Here is a 6,608-nt window from a genome sequence, read left to right as displayed (position 1 = left end):
CCCGTGCTCAGTTGTTGCCTCTTTTATCTTCACATCATCTCATCTTGTTTTTCACTCAGAGTCTCTGGAGCAGGGGCTGTCCTCTGTACAGCACACGGCCAGGAGACTCCTAAGCACTAACACAAGGCAGAAAATAAATAGTAATTGTAAACTCCTTTCRAAGGTGTTTACCTCCTCCAAACTTGGAGTGAATCTAGTAGGACAACCCTAATCCAACCGTGACCAGGCAGACAGCTTTGTGGCAGAGAAAAATGACTCAGCAAACTAATAAAAATATCTAGACTCTCCCCATGGCACTTCTTAGTTTCCATCTCTCCCACAGCAGTGAAAAAGCTGAGTGAATGCTACAGCTGTCTTTTCTTAAGTCGTACTCTACTGAATGATGTGGTTAATTCACTCGGTTTGTGCCTGTGGCACATTCACTTTCAAAAAATATCTTAATATAACAGAGGTTTTTGTCAGAAACTTTGACTGTAACAACAATCCTTGAGTTAAATAATTACAGCAAGTGATATTATAAGTGTAAAAATTCACTTCAGAAAAAGGAATTCTCTGGTCTTGTTCTGACCTACTAGGTGTTCAGTCAAGACATCTCAGCCTCTTTATAGCAGACACTGGACAAACTTCAGACCTGGAGTTATTGGCAACAAAAGTGAAAATAATTTCAATTAATAATTACATTCAAGAAAATATCAGTTTCTCTAGCAGAAAATAAATGAGTTGTAAAYTTTATTCCCTTCATATCCTTCAGATGTGTGGACTTCCTAAAGAGTTATGACTCAATTTCAAGATCTTTCTCGTTCAAGATTTGCTTATACTTCCTAGATATCCCACATGAAATCAGAACCTCACAACCTTTTTTCTCTTTATTCTCATGACTCTTTGAGCAGTAGGACACTGCTACAGAACTCTTGTAATACAATGGAAGCCAAAAAGCCATGGGTCCAACACAGAAGGTRCTTTAGAAAGTAACTTTTTCACAATATATTTCTGCAGAATGAAAAAGGAAAAAAAACAACAAAAACTGTATTTAACCTTTTTCAGTTCCACCACTTTATGTTTTGGAAGAAGGTTAAAGATCCTGGGAAGGAACGCTGTACGATAGAATTTTAAAATTAAACAAACAAATTTAAACTGGGCATTCTCAGTTTCTTTTTTTTCCCTGATCAGTTGACAATGTTTACATTCTCTATCTTTTTTTTATAATAGATCTGTTTCTTCACAAATAGAAAGAAACAAGCAAAATCTTATTTTTCTTCTCAGTTTAGACATTGTCCTTATTGTTGGCTATCATAAACTGTCRTCTTCGTTGTTGAGGTGTCTGCTTTGCCATGGGCAGGGATGCGTTTGCTGTTCCTACTTACCTACATTGCCACAGCCATAGGAATTCCTCTGGTGAGAGGTGCCRGAGAAGTGCTGTCTAATTTGGACATGCTGGCTTTCAGTACATGAAGGAGTAACAGAAGGTGAATCACTAGTGCACAAGMCCTCACAGATCAAGACCTTTCCCAGGTGACTAGAACAATGCCAGGTGCTTTTAAGAAGCCTGATCAACAGGAGGCCCATGAGCTCATGAACACTTAAGTCTTCATCAGCAGATGATTATCACAGAATCACAGAGTAATTCAGYTTGGAAGAACCTCAGAAGGTCTCTAGCCCAACCTCCTGCTCAAAGAAGGGACATCTCTGGGGTCAAACTAAGTTGCTCAGGGTTTTTTCCAGTTGGGTAGTGAAAACCTCCAAGGGCAGRGACTGCACAAGCTCTCTGGGCAGTTTKCTCCAATGCTGGAATGTCCCTGTGGGGAAAAATTTCTCCTCATATCCAGCTGCAACCTATCTTGTTTTAACTTATGCTCATTGTCTCTCATCCGTCTGCCACATGACACTGTGAAGAGCCTGCCTCCATCTCCTTGATAACCTCCTCCTAGGCAGAGGCTACGAGTCTGCCAAAGCCTTTTCTTCTCCAAGTTGAACAAGTCCCATTCCTTAGCCTCTCTTTATGGGGCATTGCTCCAACCCTCAGCCATTTTGGCGGTCCTCAGGTGAACTTAATTCAGTTTGTCTACGCCTTTCCTGTACTGGGGTGGGGTGGGAGAGAAGCGCCTTCAGAGGTGGCCAGACTTTTGTAATTGCTGAGATGGGGGAGGAAGTTTATTATGGGTCTCATGGGGCTAGTGGGAATGTGCAAAATATATTATGGACCTTTTAGGGCAAGGGCCAAAGGTGGGTGAAAGGAGGGRTCGGAATGGATTAGAGGAGAACAAGTTGAGGAAAATGGAAAGAGCAGCCACAGAGACCAAATACACAAACACTAATGAACAGAGACAACAAAGAGCAGAGTTCTCAGGTTGTTGACCTCTGGAAATCATCTAGTCCAATGCCCTGCTCAAAGGAGGGTCACCTAGAGCAGGCTGCCCAGGACTGTATCCAGGTAGCTTTTGTATATCTCCAAGGATGGAGACTCCATAACCTCTCTGGGCAACCTCTTTCAGTGTTTGACTACCCTCACAGTGAAAAAGWTTTTCCTTATGTTCAGATGGACCTTCTTGTGTTTCTGCTTGTGCCCATTGCCTCTTGTCCTGTCACTGGGCACCACTAAGAAGAGACTAACTCACAGAATCACASAATCACASGATAGTTGAGGTTGGAAGGGACCTCTGGAGATCATCTAGTCCAACCTCCCCGCTCAGCCAGGGTCACCCAGAGCATGGTAGACAGAGTTGCATACAAGTGGGCCTTAAGATCTCCAGAGAAGGAGACTCCACMACCTCTCTGGGCAACCTGGTCCAGTGCTCCATCACTCTCACAGTGAAGAAATTCCCCCTCACGTTCGGGTGGAACTTCCTGTGGTTCAGTTTGTGCCTGTTGCCTCTTGTCCTGTCGCTTGGCACTATTGAACAGAGTTTGTCCCCATCCTCTTGACACCCTCCCTTCAGGCACTTATAGACGTTGATAAGATCCCCTCCGCTTGAGTCTTCTCTTTTCCAGGCTGAACAGGCCCAGCTCTCGCAGCTGTCCCCCACAGGAGAGATGCTCTGTCCTTCCGGTTAACATAGGTCAAAGGGTTGCACACATGGAATTTTGCATCTTGTCCATAACATCTAGGTGTGCTAAAACAGGTAGCTTACCAAATACATGCTGTCTTGCTTTGGGTCCTGCAAGAGATAGAAAAGTCACTGCAGTCTGGTGCATTTTCTTCCAACTGTAAATTACCATATATTGCAGTCTGTAGTCTATATTGTAGTCTGTAGCTTCAGTTTCCTTGAAACAGATCTTTTTATAACCTTTCCCGCCACATTACAGCATGTTTTATTTCAAAACAAATACTTCCATCTAAGCAAGTTACAAGCAGTTGCCATCTGGGAGTTAAAAGCAATTCTGTCCCCTGTCATTTTTGTCGTATCCTGTTTTATTACAGCTTAGAAGGGTAACAAATTTTCATAAAAATGAAAACAATCTGTACCTGCCTAATATGATTTTGGCAAGTGTGAATGAATTTTTTCAGAGATGAGCTATGGACCTAAACTCTTTTCAGATGGCTGTGGCACTGAAAAATGGCTCCTTCTCGTTCTCCATATGTTCCTTATTTTGTTTCCTTTTGTGCTCAGAGAAAAAATAATAAAGAAAAATGAATTAACCATTCTGAAAATGCTATTTTTTTTTTACTTCCTAGCCATCTATTTTTCAAGAAGATGGCTAATAGAGCCTCAGAATAGGGAGGCATGATGAATTTCCCCTGGGTACCAGTAAAAACTGCGTGATGTTCTWGCTCTCCATCTAGTTTTCCCAACTCCCAACTTTAGGCAAGGAGCATTGCCCTGTAGGCACAGGGGAGCTGCAGCAAGGCCATTCCTGCTGCTGCCTGAGAGAGCCCGGTGGGACATGGGAAAGGCTGAATGCTGGGACCTGTGTCTGAAACATTGGGGAACTTCTGACATAGGCGGCAACAACTTCTGTCATTGCATCATCTTTTTTAACCCCAGCGGTATAAATTTCTGTGGTTCCAGGCTCTCCCTGTAGGGTGTGTTAGGAGTTGATATGTTGCCCCAGAAATTGATTTTTTTTTTATTTGCAAGACTTGCTTTTTAATTGAAAATGGCTTTGACAAAGATTTGAYAGAGAGATATTGAACATCACAAAACCAGCAAAAGGAGGTGCAGTCTGCTGCACAGCTGTGAAAGCAAAACACCTGGCAGTCACTTAGATCTGCTTCTAGCTGTATGACCTCTTTACAGTTCAGTGTCTTCATATAACAGTGATGATGGTACTGATTTCCCTCTCAAAGCATGTGTTAGGATTATTGTTGAAAAGTAACAGAGAAAGGATGTACTACTGCTATTTGAGAAGTATTTCATAAGTCATGYTGCTGCAGCATTAATTTAAAAGCTTGGTTATGTACGTGATTTAATCTTGAACAATCCCATTGCTCTGGAGTCTCCCCCGAATAAATACACTGCAAGAAAAGAGAAATCGAACTGGGCAAAATGTAGCTGTCTAGSAGGTCATCAGCAGTGAAGGAGTTAAAAATTGTTTATCTCTCTCTTTAATGACATAGAATCATAGAACCAGTAAGGTTGGAAGGGACYTCTGGAGATCATCTAGGCCAACATCCCTGAAACAACCAGGATCACCTAGAGCATGTTAGACAGGGTTGCATCCAGGCGGGCCTTGAAGATCTCCAGAGAAGGAGACTCCACAACCTCTCTGGGCAACCTGCTCCAGTGCTCCATCACTCTCACAGGGAAGAAATTTCTCTGCAGATTCAGCTGGAACTTCCTGTGGTTCAGTTTGTGCCCACTGCCTCTTGTCCTGTCACATGGGACAACTGAAAAGAGTTTGTCCCCATCCCCTTGACACCCTCCCTGCAGGTACTTGTACACACTGATCAGATCCGCCCTCAGTCTGCTCTTCGCCAGGCTGAACAGGCCCAGCTCTTGCAGCCGTTCCTCACAGGGCAGGTGCTCCAGCCCTCTGATCATCTTTGTAGCCCTGCGCTGGACTCTCTCCAGTAGCTCCATGTCTCTCTTGTCCTGGGGAGCCCAGAACTGGACACAGGACTCGAGATGAGGCCTCCCCAGGGCTGAGGAGAGGGGCAGGATCACCTCCCTCGACCTGCTGGCAACACTCTTCCTAATGCACCTCAGGAGACCATTGGCCTTCCTGGCCACAACGGCACATTGCTGGCTCATGGTCACCTTGTCATCCACCAGCACTCCCAGGTCCTTCTCTGCAGAGCTGCTCTCCAGAAGGTCAGCCCCCAGCTTGTACTGGTGCCTCGGGTTATTTCTCCCTAGGTGCAGGACTCTGCACTTGCCCTTGTTGAACCTCATGAGGTTCCTCTCTGCCCAGCTCTCCAGCCTCTCCAAGTCTATCTGAATGACAGCACAGCCCTCAGGTGTATCAGCAGAAAGGCAAGGCTGCCTGCTGGGGTTTATCTGGCAGATACATAAATATCTCCTGATCCCCACAGTGCAGAGACTCTGCCTGGAAACCTGCAGGAGGCAGGTGAGTATTTGGGGTTAGGGCAACGATTTGTTTTTCTGCAATACARTCTTTAATGTCCGGGCTCCTTCTGGGCAGCAGCAGCAATTGTTGCAACAGCCCCAGATCAGCAAAGCTTACAGGCAGGTGCCCTGTGTCTCATGCTGCTTTAGCCTGGGATTTATGTTCATGTTCCTGGTGCTCTCCACAGAAGAATGAAATACTAAGTAAAGCAAATCAGTGGAAGCAGCTGGGAGGAAGGGGATGAGACCACTCTGCAGCTCTCTGCTGCAAGTGGTCTCAGTCCCAGGAAGACTCTGAAGGGTCTTGTGTGGACAGAAGTATTGACTTAATCTGTGTTGCAGGGTTATTTTTTTTCAATGAACCTTGTTTTTCCCAGTTCCAAGGGAAAAGGCATGATCTGAGCAACATGTGCAGATTTAGTGAGCTCCTGTCTTTTTGTAGGGGGGAGAATGGATATCACTAGGAAATTACGTTTGTAGGGGGAATTACCAAAAGACCATGGCACTGGCTCAGTGTTTCCCACTGAGATCTCATGTTTCTCAACCATGTCAAATATTCCTTGCTACTGTTTACATGAGCAAGCATTGTGGTGCAAAAAGACGGCTTCTGGAGAGCTATAGAGCTGGTGCTTATAACTTTATATCCCCACTATACACATTTCAGGAAGGTTTACCTTGGAGCAGGTCTAGGTCTGGTCTCTTAGGCTGGACACCCTTTGAAGACTGGAGAGTACCAGATGTGCTCCTGGCAGAATCATCCAATTTTGTTTCATCCAAGAAGAATCCAGTCTGCAGGCTCCAAGATGTCCCATGATGTGAAATAAAGCACTTTAACCAGAATTTGGCAGGAAACTTTCTTCAAAAGTGCTTTCCTGAGCTAATGCAAGCAGCTGTTACAGGGTTGTCTGTGTGGAGGTTTTGAGCACCTAGACTGTATCTCAGTCCATTCTATGATTACCACTGACAATATCAAATCTAGGGTGTTTAATGCACCTGGATGCAACCGTGTCTACCATGCTCTAGGTGACCCTGCTTGAGGAGGGATGTTGGCCTAGATGATCTCCAGAGGTCCCCTCCAACCTCAACCATTCTGTGATTCTGTGA

Source organism: Rhea americana, unplaced genomic scaffold (genome assembly GCF_003343005.1).
Source record: "Rhea americana isolate MKP2758 unplaced genomic scaffold, rheAme1 scaffold_376, whole genome shotgun sequence".
In the NCBI taxonomy this organism is placed as follows: Eukaryota; Metazoa; Chordata; class Aves; order Rheiformes; family Rheidae; genus Rhea; species Rhea americana.
This window is presented reverse-complemented; position numbering follows the sequence as displayed.